A 20,252-nucleotide genomic window follows, 5' to 3' on the forward strand; every position below is an offset into this window, starting at 1 on the left:
GCACACATCATTCTTCTCTCGAGTGTGCTACTTTTTGGCCCAGTCCTATCCTACTAAAAGCCAGGCTATGAGACTTTTCCAGGGCTCAGATCATTGGCTGAGGCAGTCATGTATTTTCAACTCATTCGAGTAAGTAGCCATGAGTACATTAGATGGAGCCCTTCTTCTTTTACATATCATATAATAAATCAGTATTTTCTATGAATAAGAAGTCATCAAGTTAGCAAAATATTGTTAATTCATTATAGATGCACTTATTCCAGTTTTCCAGAATATTAAACTAGTGGATATTGCAGTATTGTTCCTTGGGAAATTCAGATCAGATTCTTTCTAACCATCCACTTGTATGAATTTATATAACATAGAACTTTTGTATGTTTCTGAATCACAAAATTTCACTTAACATTGATGATCATTAAAATTAAGTTCACAGTGAATAGTTCTCCAATTCACACCCGCCTGCATAAAACATCTTTATATTTGTGCATTTTTCATGAGATAAATTATACCCTATTGCATGTAGGTACTGGACAATAATTCCACACAATATTTGGGGGCCATATTAAATAGAAAATCACCAAGAAATGCACAAAATATGAGAAATAAAGTTCTATATAAACCACAGAAGAACATTTGTTTGCAGTAGAACTGATCAGAACCAAGGTGTTATTTAATCTGACTTGGTAAGGTGTAAAATGAGTGTTGCAAACGTCTCCCTGTGCCCACACCTGTGAATGGCCACAAAAGCACCTGGGCTTTGATTTGGGGATGAAACATAAATTTTACTGAGTTTTCAAGCTCAGAAATACTGAATGTATGAATACTACGGATAAACTCTCTGAACTGCGGGAAAAGTTCCAGGATGACCAGGAAATGTTGTTTATCATATACTTTTGTCAGAAAAACTTTCTATATCTATTATGGTGCACTTAAACATAACTCTGTGAAATTTTCCAATAATGAGTAGCAGTTTTCCAATAATGAGAAGCTTCATAAATATGACATATTCATGTATATAAATATGTCAAATACATTAAATGCTTTTCTAAAATTTATATCATTAAATACCTGAAATCATAATGTTGTTTCATATTTACACTTTGCTAAATGTTCTACTGCGTTTTGGTCCTTTACACTGTACCAAGCTGAATTTTCAGTTGTTTCATGGAGTTTATCAATGCCAAAGCCCATACTGGTAGTCTAAAATAATTTTCAAACCTCAGGCTTTACAAATGGTTCATTATTGAGAAAATCACTTACTACAAAAATAAATTCAAACTGTATGCTGAAGCTAGAATTTTAAAACCATAACATTTCAGAATGAACAAAATGCCATTACTGAGTGAAGCAGACTCTGATATGACAAATTTATCAGAAATGTTATTGCATACATTTGTATTATTGAAACATATAAAATCAATTTGAGATTTATCATAAGCATTACATTAATGTTTAATCTACTTCAAAATAACAGTGTTTTAGGAAAATTTGATAAGATTTAAATTCAAAAGCCTAGATTTTTTGCAGTTTCTAATATTTAAAGATGCTATGGTGATTAGTGAAATGACAACCTCTTCAAATGCATTAGCACTTCCAATGTGACTATTTCGTTCATGATTTGCTTCAGAACTTGGCGCTTCTGAAGAAACGAATTCTATAAAGAGCAGAGATTCTAAACTCTGACAGCTGTGCTGAGTATGTGGTTTCTCCCCTAGAGTTTTATAATAATGCATTCAATTAGCTTCTTTGTCCTAGATTTCATGGAATAATTGCTAGAAATTTATCTAGTACTTCTAAGTCAGAAGTGTTTATTCTTTTAGAGAATGTTTTCTGGATCTTTTTATTACTTCCATGTCAAATAAAAAAAATTAAATTTAACTCAGAGTGCAACTAACAGTAATTCTACTTTGAGAACTAGTGCTTTACACTTTAATTAGGCATGTAAAATTCACAAGATTTTCTCATGATGTCCCCATTCATGTCCTCTCAGCAGAATTCTACCAATTTTCTCCATTATCTGTGACAAATATGTATAGTAATATATTTATGATTTCAGTATTTTGATATAACAATAAATATCAATCATGGCCATTTACAATGTCAAGTACTTCATGAATACTTTCAATTAAAAAGAAGTTTAGGGGAAACATCTAAGCAGATAAAAACATGCCTCAACACAAAACGTTGTTTCCACTTGTCAGTCTTTCCTAAAGCAGCACTTAGCCGGTTTGCAGGAACCCTCCATAAACAAAGATTAGTGTTCAAAACTTCAATACACATTCTACTCTTTTAGTAAGCAGGAAGTCAATTTTATAAACCATAAAGTTTAATAGAATGCTTATTTATTAATAAATGAAAACGCTTTGGGGATAAAAAAAAGGTTAAATGAGGATGAAAAATATGTTCCTGTTTAAAGGAACATTCATTATTTACAAAAATACACACGCAGAAACATTTCTTTTTTATATCCAACATCTTGACAAAAAGAGCTACTGAATATGAAAGCTTATGTTCCATTGGTGAGCAAACTGACACTAACTTGCAAAAATGATAGTTTAAACTTTTATAATTAACATTCATTTTTAATTAGCATCACTGTTGCTGTTCGGAAAAAGATGAAGACCTAGAGAGAGTTCGAAAAGAGATGAACTATCCCGGTGTAATTACCACAACCCCCAGCAGGGTCTTCTCCTATCTGATTAACAGCACAGCAGGGTGGTCGAGTCAGTGGCAGAAAACTGCCAGAATCCTGAGAGAAACAGCAGGAGGAGGAGGACCAAATAAAGAATTTCCCTGACATTCACAGTGAAGAATTCAAACTTTTCTGTCCAAATGAGTAAACTCGTAAGTCTAAACATTTCCAGGAAACCCAGGGTAATGGAGACGTCAAACAATTTTAAAGAAGTTTAAAATATCTAAAAGTGGCTACTTCGATGAAATTAAATCGCCTTCAAGTTGTTTGCGTCATCAAGGAGAGAGGTTACACAGCAGCCTATTGCGTTGTGGCCCATTTCCACCTCTAAGATATGGATTGAAATAACTACAATTTTGTGGCTAATAATTCATATTGCAAAGAATTTTGTAGATTATTTTGTTTTTTCTGTTGCACATTCGTAAGATTTCACTGAGATTTAAACTTGCTACTGAAAAAGCAAATAGCAATTTTAGCAGCCAAACCACAATGCAGTCGATTTTGAATTGCTGTTAACCGGATATTACTTGACTCTCCACTATGGAAAGATTAAAAAAAGCTATTATTCTAGTTTAGGAGGACATATTCTTGTTTACTTATATAAATGATACCAATTTCCCGGGCTCTGCGCGGTGACCTGGCAGCTAACGTCCTCCCCTTGCATGTGCAGGGCTTCCATGTGGACACTGCTTCTAATCCCAGTGGCCCCACTTCCCGTCCAGCTCCCTCCCTGCTTGTGGCCTGGGAAAGCAGTGGAGGACAGCTTAAAGCCTTGGGATCCTGCACCTGTATGGAGACCTGGAAGGAGTTCCTGGCTCCTGGCTTTGGCTCAGTGTAGCATCAGCTGTTGGTATCAAAGTGAATCATCAGACGGAAGATCTACTTCTGTCCTCCTCTCTGTATATCTGACTTTCCAATAAAAATTAAAAAAATCTTTTTTTAAAAAGAAAAAGAAAACAAATTCCCTGTACACATTTTAAGCACTTAATGATATTCCCACATCTTTCTTTGCCTCCCTCTTTCTTGCATTTTTTCCTTTTATTTTTTTGCAATATTATATTTTAAATTTATTTTCCAATCACCAACAGTACTACTCTCAATAAAAAGTTAAATAGAAAAATAATCACTATTCAAAAGTAGTAAAGACAAGGACTGTATACACAGTAATGATATATACAGGTGTTCTTCAATATTTTGTCATCAATTCACTGTTAAGCATCGTTCCTCATAATATGATAACATCCATGGTAATTTTTAGGAGTGTGCTTTATACAGTACTCAATGGTAAGTGGGATATAAACATAGGTCATTAAGATAAATGATCAATGAAACATAATAAAAGTGTTGATATACTATATTTGAATGCATTGTCAGAGATTTCAAAACACTCAATCCATTTTTTGTTACTGCTGCTTATGTTGGCAACATCATATATTTCTAGATTGATGTATCTTTGGATGGTCCCAAATGTTGGCAGAAATTAAAGTAGGAGCAATAGTAATGTAAAGGGGATAACGTTATTTCAAGAGTCTGTATCTCCATAAACTCTGAGAAAAATGTTAGCTAAGCTGCCTTTAAACCTTTGTTCATGCTGTACTGATTTTGCAGAGTTAATGAGGGGAGTAAAGCAGCAGAGCTTCTCTCTCATAAACATCTGAAAACAAGGAGTTCAAACTCAGGTGCTGGTGGAAGGCCCCGAAGAGGAATGTGTTCTGTTCTCTCCTCACCTTCTAGTGTGAATAATTCTTGGAGTTTTTTGTCTCGTGGGTAGGTGTATAGCCCCGGATCGCAGCCTTGGTGTTATCACGTGGAATTCCCTCTGTGTCTCTTCTCTTACATGTACCATCCTGCTCTACGGCAGAATAACTCACTGTAACATAGGCAGTTGCACCTGTCATGATGATAAACAGTTCCTTATGGATCAGATTTTAAAGCACAGAAGTTGAGCATGAATTTGTTCAATCATTTGGGTGCACAAATATAGTCATTAGGAATTTGTCCTACTAATTAAACTTTACAAATTGCAGGTATCTTTGAAACGTATGGTATGATAACATTAGCTTTCTCATTTGATATACTATTAAGGAGAAAATGTTTTTAGAAGATATTAAAATGACATGACATTATGGCTTGATATGAATTACTCTTGAGAACAGTTTATTCTTTATCACACATTAAAATACATAGTATGTGTATATGTCTTGGGTTATTGAAAAGTTAGAGAGAGAAAACAGTGTTTATTTTCTTAACTTCCGAATTGCTGGGGCCGCGCCAAGCTTAGGTCATTACTGCAAGTCAACATGGATCTCTCATGTGCGTTACAAGGACTCCGGAACTTTGGCCATCACCTGCTCTCTCCCAGCATGCATCTTAACAGGAAGCTAGAATTACAAGTGGCATTTAGACTTGAACTCAGTCACTGCAATATGGCAAATTGCCCACCATGCTTTTGAAATCAGTAGGTCCAGGTAATCAAACATTGCATGGCCCCGGAGACCTGTTTAAATACTCTTTGCACAGGGCTTGCTTTTGTGTTTATGTGAGATAAGATAATGGGTGAAAAGCAGAATGAAGAATAGTTACGAACATCATATTAAAAAATAAGTGATTGCAATGACAATGAGAAAATAAGATATCCATATTTATCTAAACTTTTGATCACTTCATACGTATTTTCAGGTTGGGAGCCACCAGAAGTATCTTCAGCATTTACATTTAACTTAGTGATGAAGAGGTTGGCTCCGCCACCTGTCGGTCACATTACAATACTTGGGTGTGATTCCTGACTCCAGCTTCCTACTAGCGCACACTCCCGAAACACTCTGCTTCGCGTGAAGACTGGACTGAGTTGGCAGTTTCCGGCTTCAGTTGCAGATATTGCAAACACTGGGAGTAGTAACCATTGTGCCCTCTCTCTCTCTGCTTCTCATAAACAATCTTTTTATAAATTTATTGTTTCAAGGAAAATCATAAAAATTTAAAAATAAAAACAGAGTTGCTCAAGGTGCAGAGTCAAAATAAGCAAAACTATGTACAAACCATAAAAGGAGGAACATTAAAGGGCCAGAGTGGCCGAAATGTGATAAGGAAATAAAATTGAGTACAGGTGGACTATCTTTTAAGCGAACACATTCTTGGCTACAATGATGTTAAATTTCACCTAATTACTGTCTAAGAATGACTAGATGCCATACTTGTTTCAAGCTTATGACTAAGCTTTGTGATTATACAGTGCACATCAACTGCAATCAGTCATCAAAACTTTAATGAGAACCCTACTTCAGAAAACAAGTAGTATTTCAGAGCATGAGGCAAATTAAAATAGAAAAAAGTACAAACTACACAAAGCAATCATCTCAGAAATGAAGAATTTTGCAAAACATCAATAGGTGTAAATCACTCATGATGATATGAAATCACATCGAAATAATAAATTATCTTCTAGAGAAGAAAACTCATGACTTTTTGCAAGTATAACTTCTTTGCAAATTTTGTTTCTGAAATGAATTCGCAGTGAAACACTCTCATAATTACGTAAAAAATTCAGTTCAGTAGAGGTCTTCAACTATGACTGTTTGGGTCTACTTGGAAAATATTTAAAATACAGTAATTCCTAGTGCCTGCGTTTAAGGACATGTTGTGCTCCCAGTTCCAGCTTTTTCCAGTGAGTCCTCCTGGAGGCACCAAAGGTGACGACACAGGTAATTGCGTCCCCACCACCCTCCTCGGAGATTTGGATTGCATTCCCTGTTTCCGGCTTTGGCCTCATCTCTCCCTGTCTGTTCCACACATTTGGGAGTGAACCAGTAGATGGAGTATCTCCCTGAATGCCAGTCTATTTCTTTTGCTGCATGTCTACATTGCAAATAAATATCAAAAAAGTTAAAATATACTGAAAAATTTTGGACTACATCCAAAGGTATTTTGATGTGATAGTAGAAAGTTCATCAATTGTGGAGACATTATTGTAAGATTAATTATTTACATATATTATGTCATGAAATCACATCTTGACTGTATATTTTGAGCATGAATATTTTCAGCAGGTTACTCACCAAGAGACTGCAACAGCTGGTGCTACACTGAACCAAAGCTAGGAGCCAGGAACTTCTTCCAGGTCTCCCATGCAGGTGCAGGGTCCCAAGGCTTTGCGTCATGCTGGACTGCCTTCCCAAGCCACAGGCAGGGAGCTGGATGGGAAGTGGGGCCACTGGGATTACAACTGGCACCCACATGGTATCCTGGTGCTCTCAAGGCGAGGACTTCAGCCTCTAGGCCGTCATGCTTTAATGTGCATATTTTCCACATCATGATGAATACAAGATCGAATAGAAACCATAAGATGCAACCAGAAACAAAATGATGACAAAATATTTAAGCAAACATATTCAACATAAAGAATTCGAAAGTTACTATAATGGAATGAGAATTATATGCAATTAATCTTTGCAACAGGAGTGATTCATCCTAAACAATAGCTTCAGTAACCTGAAAATAGAGATCTATTTTGTATCTCAGCCTTTGTCCAAGGATAATTGATGACATATGATTTTAAGTAGCAAGCACATAAAAACGTTTACATGCTAGTGAATCATCTAATAATAAGGAACAAGTTGTATAATAGCAGCACGACACATCCTTTAAAATAAGGAGAACTTCATTCAATATATTGATCAATGCTGAAGTTAAAAGAAAATCAAAAACAAATTATGTGTATCTGGTTTACTGTAAATATAGGGTTTGTCAAACTTTGTTCTCAATCATTGTCAAATTGTTAAGGATGATCTATTACTGAACTTTTAATGATTTTTCAGGTATTTTAAAATGTATTTTATGTGAATTAAGTTCAATATTTTTCATTTAATTGTTATGTATAACCCTTTCCTGTTTTCCCTTGAAATACAGTCTTAAGTTTTTACTTGTGAACTCTTGGTTTATTAGAGTATTAAGCCTTGTATTTTAAGATAAATTAAAACATCATCTCAATTATCTAAAATACAATAAATATCACATTAAATAAGTGACAAATGTATTATTAACATACAAAGAATAGATTTTTTATATCTAAATTCTATTTTTTAAGGATATATTTACCATATTTAAAAGCGTTACAGAGAGAGTGAGAGAGACAGAAAGAGAGCTCCTATTTCCTGGTTTATCTGATGGTTTACTCCTCAAAAGGTTATAATGGCTGAATATGTGCCAGGTCAGCCTGAAGCTAGGAGCCAGGAACTTCTTCCAGGTCTTCCTTATGGGCGCTGGGTCAGAAGTGGTGCACCTGGGTCACAAACTTCTTCCCGGTCTTCCTCTTGGGAGCTGGCTCAGGTTGGTGCACTTGGGACAGGAACTACAGGCAGTGACTTTACCTGCTGTCCTCAATCTGTCCCCTCATCAATCAAATTCTAAGAAAATAACCGTACTTCTACAACCCTTTGTGAATATATTCTTTATATCTAACAGGTGTTTAAAGATAAATGTGTAGTGTTATAGTATCGCTGATTGAATTTCTACAGAAAACGATCTTAATTATTTCAAAGCAACTCAAATTCACAGCAAACGTTAAGTTCAAGGGGCGGGGTGGGGACCTTGTACAATATTGTTTCCTACAAGTTTTGCAGAAAATATCAACCAGTCCTGGGATTCAGATCAGACATTTTCTCTGTTTATGAATGCATTCATTTATTCAAAAGAAACTGCTTCTTGCATTTATCATTCGTGAAAGGCAGCGTTGGCTTAGATTACCTTTGGTGAATTTATTAATATATAACTCAGTTTACAGATTATGGCTATTTGTACAGAACAAATTTTTTGAATATGAGTAGCTTTCACTAAATAATGAACTTTAAAACATGGATTGGGCGCTGGAGCAATAACCTAGTGGCTAAAATTCTCACCTTGAATGCGCTAGGATCCAATATGGGTGTTGGTTCTAATTCCAGAGACCCTGCTTCCCGTCCAGCTCCCCGATTGTGGCCTGGGAAAGCAGTCAAGGACAAGTCGTCAGGACACTGCATCTGGGTGGAAAAGCCAGAATAAGCTCCTTGATCCTGGCTTCAGATCAGCTCAACTCCAGCCATTGTGGCCACTTAGAGAGTGAATCTTTGGACAAAAGGTCTTCCACTCTGTCTTTCCTCCTCTCTCTATATGTGCCTTTCCAATAAAAATAAATAAATCTTCAAAAACATGGTTTAATATAAGCTATATGTGCTGATGAGGGAAAAAAATCAATTTCACAAAACCCACTCAGCAGGAGATGTAAAACTATGTCATTAATAATTGCAGTAATTTGCATAAACACACCTCAGGAAATGCAGTCACGAATGCTATCTAACTTTTGTAGCATTCTAGGTGATAGATCAGAATGGAGGATGTAGGGTTAGGATTTGTTTGCATACTTTCTCAAAGTTTTTCTTCACTATATTCAGGCCAGAATTTTAAAAAAACGGATTATGCCATTTCCAATTATATACACACAATCAAGAGATATTTCTCATTTATTGTACTTTGAAATCTAGTTTTGCTTGTAACTGATCATCTGTAGCTTCTTGGTTCATTTAATTATATTACCTTCTATCATCCAATGTGGCAAGGAACAAATCATAGTAAACAAGCATGTTTCAGTTAGATTAAGCATTACAAAAAAAAAAAAAAAAACAAAACAAAACAACACAGAAAGTCAGATTTACAGAGAGAGGAAAGACAGAAAAATCTTCCAACTGCTGGGTCACTCCTCTAGTGACCCCAACGTCCAGAGCTGAGCTGATCTTGAGCTAGGAGCCAGGTGCTTCTTCTGGGTCTCCCACGCATATGCATGTCCCAAAGCTGTGGACTGTCCTCTACTGCTTTTCCAGGCCACAAACAGGAAGTTGGAAGGGAAGTGGAGCAGCCAGGATACGACCCACAGTGCTGAAGAGTGATTCTGGTGTGTGCAACATGAGGACAGAAGCTGCTAGTCTACTGCTTTGGGCCTAGAACCTTATAATCCAACATGTATGGTATTGAATACATATGGCTATTGAGTATTTGAAATATGATTAGTCATAAATGAATTACTGTTAGGAAACAATCAGACTATTTTGAAGATTATAATAGGGAGATAGCTAAGGAGCATCTTTTGTATTAATGATGTGCTGAACTATTTGTGTTTAAAGTATAAGGCATTACATTAATTGCACTTGCTTTTTTTCTTTTTTACTTTTTACAAAATCATATGCTTACGTTTATTTTAAAGTCAGAGTGGGAGAAATGGATCTCCTAGCCACTAGTTCATTCCCCAAATAACTACAAAACCCAGAGCACAGACAAAAGCCAGACCCAGGAATTCCATCCAGGCCTTCTATGTGATTTGCACAGACCTAAGTGGTTGAGGTTTCATTGGTTGATTGCCAAGGGCATGCACTTACAGGAAGCTAGAATCTCAACAGGACCAGAGCTCAAATCCAATATGGAGAGGTTGCATCTCAAGTAGCAACATTTGAATGTCCGAACTCAGTCCACTTCATCAATGTGGCAAAGTTTAAATATTGTACATGCAGAACTCATGTTTTTACTTGTTGCAGCTATTTTCTAACACTATCATTTATAAAAAGCATACAAAGAAAATATCCCATTTATTCATCAATACATATTGAACATTTACTGAGGTTGCTTGATTAAATCCACTTAACTTCAATGGAAAGGAATTCTCTGCTTCCGAATCCCTTTTTTTATTTGTTTTTCTCAAGGATGTCATAGAGGGCTTAGCTTAACAGGTGGCAAGAGTTTAAATAATTCTTCTTTTTTAACTTTTTAAAATTGTACATTTTCATTAACAGCATGAAACATAAATTATGATTTAGTGTAGTAGTAGATCAACTCAAAAGAATCTTTATTTTTGATAAAGTTACCATTAAAAATAAGTATTAGATGTTGACCTGGATATAAAAATCATCTCAGTGCTTCTAACCTCTAAAAATCACTTGAAGTTATTTATTTAGGATTCTCTGGTAAACATCCAACTCCAAACTCAGTGTCAAGTAAGTTAACTTCTTGAGAGATTTCCAGCAAAATGAGATAAACACATACTGTAAAATGTCATCAAGAGTTCACTTTTAAAATGCAGAGGTTGATTTGGCAAAATCGGGGGACTAAATACTTTAGTTAAGCACAGTTAAAGTATTTTGTTACTATATGATATCATTTTCTAATTTATTTTTTCTTACTAAATCTTTCTTGTAAATGTGACTCATATGTGTTTTAGGCCAAATGTGTACTAAAATTTGATTTAAATGCACTGTATACTTATATTATACATTTTAAATTTAATTAGATTCCTCAGGAATGTTAATCTTATGACTAATTAAAATGTATTTATTGATGTAATGTTGTACGATCATCTGCTAGCTGTTCCTATAATGAAACTGCGTTGGATTAAGGCAAAATCATAGTTTTGAAGTCAATGTTGCAATTATTTTGATTCCAGGCACATCTTTCCTCATTTTTAATTAACTTAATTAGAGCAAAGTTCTAAGCAGTATATTTTTCGTTCTGTTGTGATCTACCAGCAAGAAAAACGTTATGAAAGTAAAGCTGACAGCCTCACCTTAGACAATTTAACTCTTAAGGATTTAGATTCTGTCAAAATATCAAGCCACAACTCTAAATACAGTTGTTAGTTTGAAATAATCAATTATATTTTGTTCCTTTTTTTTTCTATTAACCAAAGGTAACTTGTCACTATGAGTGATGGATTTTTAATGGGTATAATATTCATTCATAATTAAATACACAGGTGTTACACAGTCAAGGTTTTCTATATAAAATAAAAGATTTTTTTTTCTGATTTATTTTGTTGAAGTTCATTATGTAAGAAAATGGTTTATAATCAAGTCTGATGGGATGTACCAGTGTTGATACCAATACACGCCTGTTAGCCACTCATTTGATCTTTGTGGTTTATGTTTTTACTTCATAAAACGTGTAGTCCAGTGTTCACTTTTCCTGCCAATTCTTATCGGAACCCAAGCTCACTCAAGGTGATAACGTGACTCCTGTCTGGCACCGACTGCAACAGCTCATGCTGCGGTTAAACTCTCCTTCGGCACCGCGGTCACAAGCCGAGCAGCTTCCATGTCCATCACACTTTGCTGTTTCACTCTCCTGCCTGTTACATACGTGTTTTCTACTTGCAAATGTAGAGTGGAAAGTTTCAAGGTCGTACATACTAATTAGTAATTCTTAGTATAGTGATAAACACTTAATTAAATTTTGGTTTTGGCTTAGAAGCCTTTTGTCTATGACTATATCATCGCTGAAAGCATATCTGTACGTCTTTTTTAACCAATTCATAGATAATGATAAAGGAGTGCTTAAGTGCTTTTGCCATTGGGCATGGTAAACACCCAAATAAAATTCAAAAGCTGATATTTTCAGTATTGATTAAGGTATGAAATAATTCTATCCACTGCTTTGTATGTGATTCTCACATCATCCTAATTATTCATGTAATCTTATATTTTTGCCCAATTGATTGATGCATGCTTAATAGCAATGGAATAATTTGCTACTTATAAAACTGAAAATTACTATAAATAGAAGTGTTTCAGGGTGTTGCTTCTAATATTTAAATGGTAATCAGTAAACTGGAATTGTAAGTAACTTTATTAGGTCTGAAAATGCTAGAAGGTAATTAATCAGCAATCCAAATTATATTAAAAATATAAAAGCAAGAAAATATTAATTAACATATTCAATATTTAAGATATCATTGGCTAAAAAATTTGACTTGAAATAGCAGACTGTTTAGAAATGCTGTAAATTTTTCCTTTGAATTTCCTCTGGATGGGTAATGTCAGTGCATTTGGTAAAAATTCATGGGAAATTAAATGGAAAGCTAAATTCTGATTCAAATATTTCCTAAAACTTATGTATATTAAGTCATTCTAAAGCTCATAGATTTTTTTTATTATGAAGCAGAATGAGAGCAAGAGAGACAGAGAGAATCGTACATTCCCCAGATGGCTCATTCCCCAGATGGTTGCACTAGAGAAGCAGGGAGAGTCAGAAGCTGCGAGACAGGAGCTTCTTCTAGGTCTCTCGTATGAGTGCTCAGTGTCTGGGGCTTGCACTGATTCTGAGACTATAAACAAGCAGTTGGAATAGGAAATTGACAAGAACTGGCTTAAATATGGGATGCCAGCACCAGCAGGAGGAAACTTAACTTGCTATGTTACAATGCTGGCACCTTACATTTCTGAAATAATTTTCTGTGAACAGGTGTCAAATAACAAGAGCAAATTTAATAAATATTTCATGATGTTGAATTACTGTTGAAGAGTTCAGATGAGCTTCAAGATGTTCTCCTAACGTATGATCTATGAACTACCTGACACAAGTCAACCAAGAGATAAAGGATTTACAAATGAAGGGAGAAAAACTGCTGGAGCTTAAATATACTTAATTTATAAAACAACATGTTACGTGCAAGTATCTTACCTTCCAGTGTCCAGTGGATGCCAGCATTCTTTGGTTTATACATGCACAATTCAATCTCCATCTCCTTACTCACGGTATCTTTTAATGCTTCCTTGATAGCTCTCTTGCCTCTTTACACCTACAAACACTTGTAAATATATTGTAGGCCCAACAGAGAATCAGCAGACGTTCTTATAACAAATCTTCAACACAACATCTGCCAAGTTTCTTTCACATGGCATTCACACATTCCAGGGAATGGGGTGTGCGTATCTTTTTCTGAGAGTTATTATTTAACCTGACACACCGCTAAATGAATTAATCCACTGCTAACAGGAAGCATAAATATATGAAACAAACAAATCTATTGCCATCCATTCATTTAAAGGATTGATGAAGATGGTAGTGAAACAAAATAAGTTTTGTAGTTATAATGCATTTGCTGAATCCTAACAAACTGTACTTTTACAATTTATTGTAAAAATCAGAGATCTAGAGAAAGAGAAGGGGGTGTTCTATGCACTGTTTCCCCAGATGATGCTACATCCTCTTGGATTAAATTCCAGGCAGGATCCCTGAGCTCACCCAAATCCTATGCTTAAGAATGTCCTCCAGGAGTCCAGGTTTATAGAGAATTCATTTGGGAAAGTTCAGTTGAGAATTATCTTTCCCTGTCAGTTTCTTCCCAGGATTTACTCATCCATTAACTACCATTCTGCTCTGAGCTAATGACTACTACGTTTCCGCCTGTGTTTGGAGGCAAGATGGACTTCTCTCTCCATTTCAAACTCCATTGCAGTATGCCTATCCTGAGATTGGAATACGTTTTGCATTACAGTTTTAATAAATGTCCTGAATAATATTTTCTTCAACTTCTTGAATTAAATTCCAAAGTGCAAATACATATGTATTACACATTTTTTATTCCACTTAAATATTTAGAAGCAATGCCAAAAAGCACGAAGGATCAAATGAAATAAAAATTAAGAATTTGAGAAGAAGGTTATATACCCGTAGTTCATCTCTTGGCCACATGTAGCCATTTTACATGTATTTTGAAGTGTTACAAAATGCCCATTACACTTATGCAAATTGAGTTGCTTTTCAGTTTTCTATTTCACTTTCTTGGTGTTTGTTACAGAGTTATATATTCTATAGTAGCAATTTAAGCAATGCATTGCTCACTGTCTGATGATAAATTGTATATTTTCTTGATAAGTTGATCTTCATATAACACAAAAAAATCCAAAATTTTAAAACTTAGAATGTGAACATCCTATGTGTTATAGATTTACTAGGCCACATTGATATAATGGATGATCTAATTCTGGACTAGCATTTTCTTGTGTAATAGTGGAGATTTGCAATTGCAAATCAATTGTTTTCCCATGTTATTTCCAGTTAGCTTAGTCATATATTAGATAATAGAAACTGTGTTAGTACACCATAACACGATGTTTCTTTTGCTTAAACAATTCAGGTGCATTTTTATACATTACAAAAATGACTCTAATAGCAGGCATTTAAAAAAAATTACATTGGACTTGAGCCCAGTGCAGTAGCCTAGTGGCTAAAGTCCTCACCTTGCATGTGCAGGCATCTCATATGGACACTGATTGTAATCCTACCAGCCCCACTTCCCATCCAGCTCCATGTTTGTGGCCTGGAAAAGCAGTCTAAGATGGTCAAAAGCCTTGGGATCCTGCACCTGCATGGGAACCTGGAAGAGGTTCTAGGCTCCTGGCTTTGGAACAGATCAGCTTCAGCCATTGTGGCTGCTTGGTGCTAAATCATCCGAAGGAAGATTTTCATCTCTGTCTCTCCTCCTTTCTGTATATTTTACCTTACAATAAAAATTAAAAAAAAAAATCTTTCACAAAACCTTGGGGCTATGATTTTAGCATATTAATGTATCTAGGTTTAGGTGTCAACTTCTGACTCCAGTTTCCTGCTAATGACACCTGGAGACAGAAGGTCATGGCTCAAGTACTTGAATCCCTGCAAAAACCTAGGCCACTCGGTTGGGTTTCTTTTGCCCCTGCATTGGAGGAGTAAATCAATGAATGGAAGCGAGCTTTCTAGCACTGTAGCTGCCCTTGTCTGTTTCTCTCAATTTCTCATAAATAAACAAATATGTAAAATAGTCACATTTATTTAAGTAAATATGTACACATTGTTATTGTAGAAGCAATTAGTGAATTAATCTAGTTTAAGACTATCTTCATCAAGCAATATTTTGCCACTCCTGAATTGGTTCTGACAACCATGCCTGTATGACACTGTTTCGGCACAAAGATTCACTGTGTTTGGAGCAATGTGTCAAACTTCTCCTCAGCTGCGTCAAGCAAATTTTCCTTAATGAATTTTAAATTGAATTTCAAGTTCTTCTCAGGTCCCTCAGTGACTTTGGTTAGTCTTTTTCCGTGGGATGCTCAGAGATGCAGGGGAAGCTAGTCTTCCTACAAGTAACACAGAACACCACTCGCACAACTTAGAACGAAGGACTGCTTGCTCTCTCAGTTGCTTTTATTTCAACCTATGAAGAAGTCCCAATGTATTTGCTTGAAACTCATGACATATTGGATTATGGAAACCAAATGAACATGGATTTAGATCATCTCAGAAAGTAGAGCTAATAATAAAAGTCAAATGTGTCATCCAGAAAACCATTCAAATCAGTAGAGCAAGAGGCTGATTAAATAGAACAAGCCTGATTCTACACCGAAGAAATTAAAACATGGAACCTTTATAAGCAGTTTTTAATATGTATTTTTATTGGGAAATCTGATATACAGAGAGGAGCAGAGACAGAACGGAAGATCTTCCATCTGCTGATTCACTCCCCAAGTGTCTGCAATGGCCAGAAGCTGAACCAATCCAAAGCCAGGAGCCAAGAGCTTCTTCTGGATCTCCCACACAAGTACAGGGTTCCAATATTTTGGGCTTACCTTGACTGCTTTCCCAGGCCACAAGCAGGGAGCTGTATGGGAAGCAAGGCTGCCCATGACACGAACTGGCCATCATAGGGGATCCCTGCCCATGTAAGGCAAGGACTTTAGCATCTAGGCTACCGTGCACTGCCCCAAAACATGGAATTTAACATTCTAAACCTGTTCAGCTTCTTTTTCTTTTAATAACTTAGCTAAGTTCTGCCACGTTCCTCAGTTGTTCTTTTTATTATTATCATAATTATTTACCACATTTGAAAGCATTTACTTATAACTCCAAAAAATATTCTATGTAAGCATTTGCTTGCTGAAATGCAGCCTATTATCAGTCTTTACTGAGTATTTAAAATATATTAAACTGCTATTTTACTTACACTTTAAATTAATTCTTACAACATCTTATCCAAAGAGCTAACGATATTTGCAAATTTAGTGGAAGATCAATTTGAGATTCAAATAGACCACCCTGCCATAAGCACACAGCTAATTTCACAGAAGTGCAGTAGAAATCCAGCTGAGACTGACACCAGACTGTACTTAGGATTTCCCCAGCCTCATCAGGACTCACAGACACGTAATTTCCCTCTCAAATCCTCTGATCTTTTTTTTTTTTTACACTTAAAGACACCTTATCTATAATTATACCATAAAATTAGAAATAAAAATTTGATTAATCAATTAGAAAAGATACCTTATCTGGCATTGTGTTTCTGTTTTTACCTATTCCTTTTAGCTAGATTCACTCATCTTCAACAGAAGATCAGCAAAGGGGAAAAAGAAACACATCTCTAAATAGATTTTTAATAAAGAAAAGTGTCAAATGAATCCATTTTCTAATCCAAAATCCATGCCACTCATTTATCCCAAAACAGATAAGCTGAATCATTTAACCCTTGGCTTATTGTTGACCACTATTACTGTAGATTTGAAGGAAAAGTGAACTAAGATCTAGTGAAAGATGGAATACATCCAAAGTGTCCACACAGAGCTAGTCTTAGGACACAATCTCATTTTCCATCTTCTCTTTCTCTACAGGGAGATATCAGCTTGCAAAAGAAACATGTCTCCAACGTGACCGAAACATATTGACAATGTTCAGACATTTACACTGTTACTGCTATAACGTAGATCCTTCTATATTTAGTGCATCATTTCTGCATTCTTTTCCCTGGTGCTATATCTTAAACCTATAGTTGCACAGGCTGCAGGAGCTTATGATATTTTAAAAAGATTTTGCAATGCAATTACATTTGGCTTTTTGAAGCAGTCAGAAGGAAATAATCTCTTCACAATGCAGTGCATTCATAAATCTGTTAAAAACTGTACTTGTAGCTATATCAATATTTGCGTGCATTTGTGCATGCACTCATATATAAATATATGGGCACATATCCAATATCTAAAACAGTAAAATTATTTAAAACATTGCTAAATATTCATAATTTATAACCAAAATAAGATGTATGTTTTTGATGATATAACTTTCAATTTTTAGTGTTTGTTTGGCTTCCTCTACAATCATGTAATACATGACAATAGGATCCAATAAAATTGTGCTCTCGGACTGAGATACCCTTAAAAACTTAAAAGAAGCACAGTTCCAAGAAAATGTGATACTGAACAGCAAGTCAAACAGAGAACAATGAAATAAGCTGGCAAATTATACACACATGTCTACTTGGGGTGTTCTTATCAGCAAGACAGGTACCCTTGACTAGACTTTCAGCTAAAAGCAAATTTGTTTCAGTTCCAAAGAAAAGGATTTTGAAATACACAAGGATACATGTTGAAGTCATGGGTAGCTGGAGTGTATAAGCAACTAATAAAAAAAAAATGTGAACACCTTTTGATGACATTTTTAACTTGCATTGCACATGTTAAATAAGCTAAAGATTAGTGGAGATGTTATCAAGACATCTTATTTCTGAATCTAAGTTTATAGCCTCTGGCTTAACAATCTGTTTTTTTTTTATTATTACATATATTCTTTTATGAAGTTGATAAGGTGTTTTCTTTCTCCAGAAACTCGATTTTCCAGGCAGGCCTAAATTTGAGAGCTCTACCTGAAGATGTATTACTCATCTGTCATTAAGCCACCGTCACCACAATGATGTATAGTTCCAATACATCATCAGATTGCCATCAGCCCCATGATGTATTACTTACACTGAAATAGCTGTCAGGAACAGGTTGTGGAAACTCAGCAACTTTTAAAATGTTCTTTTTTAAAAAAAGATTATAAACATTTTTTTCTTTGAAATTTCCCCTGGTTTTTGTAGTTCAACTAAAGATGCGATTTTGCCTTGAATTTGTACAAGCACAATATGCTTCACTTGATATTTTGAGTTTTCAGTATTTAACAGGTAAAAACTGATAACACAAAAAGCCAATGAGATACCCACAAAAAGAGATCAAGATAGGTTTAATAGGGTTTAAGATTATTCCAGAATATATCCATCAGAAGGAATTCTTGACACTTTTAGAGAAATTTAGTGATTCTAATAATGAAATCCACTTTCAAAGCACCACAGCTCCTCTATTTGCAAATTGGATAAAAAAATAGAAAACTTTAAAATCCTGATTCCTTTCAATTTTGAATCATCTGAATCCTAGCATTGTGCAACATATACCTGGGAGTAAAATCATATAATTTATAACTTAATATTTTATTTGACTCCAAAGCAGTGGATTACTACACTTATGTTCAGTGGAATTTAATTCACATTATTTGCCACCATTGTCTTAAATTCATGTCTTTATTGCTGAGATATTTTTAAGCTAAATAAAGTTTGCCTAGCTGACTGAATTGAACAAAAATGTCTGGAATTTGGGTGACAGCACCCTAAATATCATTGCTTCCCTGGCAAGGATATCCTTGGCAAACAGCTCTACTAAACACTGCTTCCTAAATTGGCCAGCTATCATTTACTAATCCAGGACTAATGGGACACACAAATACATACTTCAAGTTTTCTTTTTAAATTAAATCGGTAATTATTATGTATTTCTCTGTATTTTCTCAAAGAAGCATTAAAATAATTTGATTTGTTCATCTGTTTAATGGGTTTGCATTCAATTAATTATTTGATTATCTGCCCCAGAATTATTCCTAGTTAACTAAATACAGTATTATTTGGTGGTATCAATAAGAGTAGGTGTGTTCTGTGAAAAGGGGAATGTCTACCACACATTCAAAAACAGTAAGAGGTTTATTTCCTGTTTGTTAGATTTGCCACAGACTGTCACAGTTCTGAGGACATTTCCAAAAAAAGTCTTTCTAAGACTATTTCAAGCAATGTAGCTTCAATCTGATAAACAAAAGTTCTCAGAAGATTTATTTTACAAGGAACTCTGCAAGTTTATACCATGATAAAAAGAAAAATGAATGAATGAATGAATAAACAAATAAATAAATAAAAGCCAGGGATACAAGGGTGTTTTCAAAAACCTATAGTTAATCTCAAAAAGACCACTGTGTCCCTTTGTTCATCCTTTATCCCTAAGGTGGTTTCTGCCAGTGTGTATTGAACCTACATATACTATGCAGAGGAATGAAATGTTTCAACAAGGTAACTTCAAAATTGATACTACTATATGATAACATTTGCATTGAGTGCAAAAATTGATATTGGCATAGCAACCACTTGCTTAAAAATCACTTAACAACTGAGTTAATTGCATAAGGCCGTGAGCATCAGAATGTACTCAAGATTCATTACAGAAAATATTTCACTGGAAAGTATAAACCCACAGGCACAATGTTTATGCTGAACCATTGTACCAGCAGATCTGACTGGAGATTAGACAGACAATGCTCACTTCTGCTTTTTTATTTGAGCAGCATTTCCTCTAGTAGAGAGCTTTAGCTGCTGAAATCATAGTCTGTTCATCTATTAACCAGTTCTGTTTTTGTAGTAGTTAGAAGTAAATCTCATATTGGAAATATATACAAATATACTTATGAAACTTTGCAGCCAAGCTAACTGTATCATATTTGAAAAAAAAAAAAACACATAATGCAATGGGGTGTTTAGAGAGTATTGGTGACATTCTCAGAGCGACTCTTCTTAATAATGAGCTTGCCACAGATTTTCTATTGCACCTATTGGAATTTCATAGAGCGAAAGCTGATCCAAGTTAAACTGATGCATATTCCTATT

This window comes from Ochotona curzoniae, unplaced genomic scaffold (assembly GCF_017591425.1).
Source record: "Ochotona curzoniae isolate NIBS_2020 unplaced genomic scaffold, NIBS_Ocur_1.0 contig_2754, whole genome shotgun sequence".
Classification (NCBI taxonomy): domain Eukaryota; kingdom Metazoa; phylum Chordata; class Mammalia; order Lagomorpha; family Ochotonidae; genus Ochotona; species Ochotona curzoniae.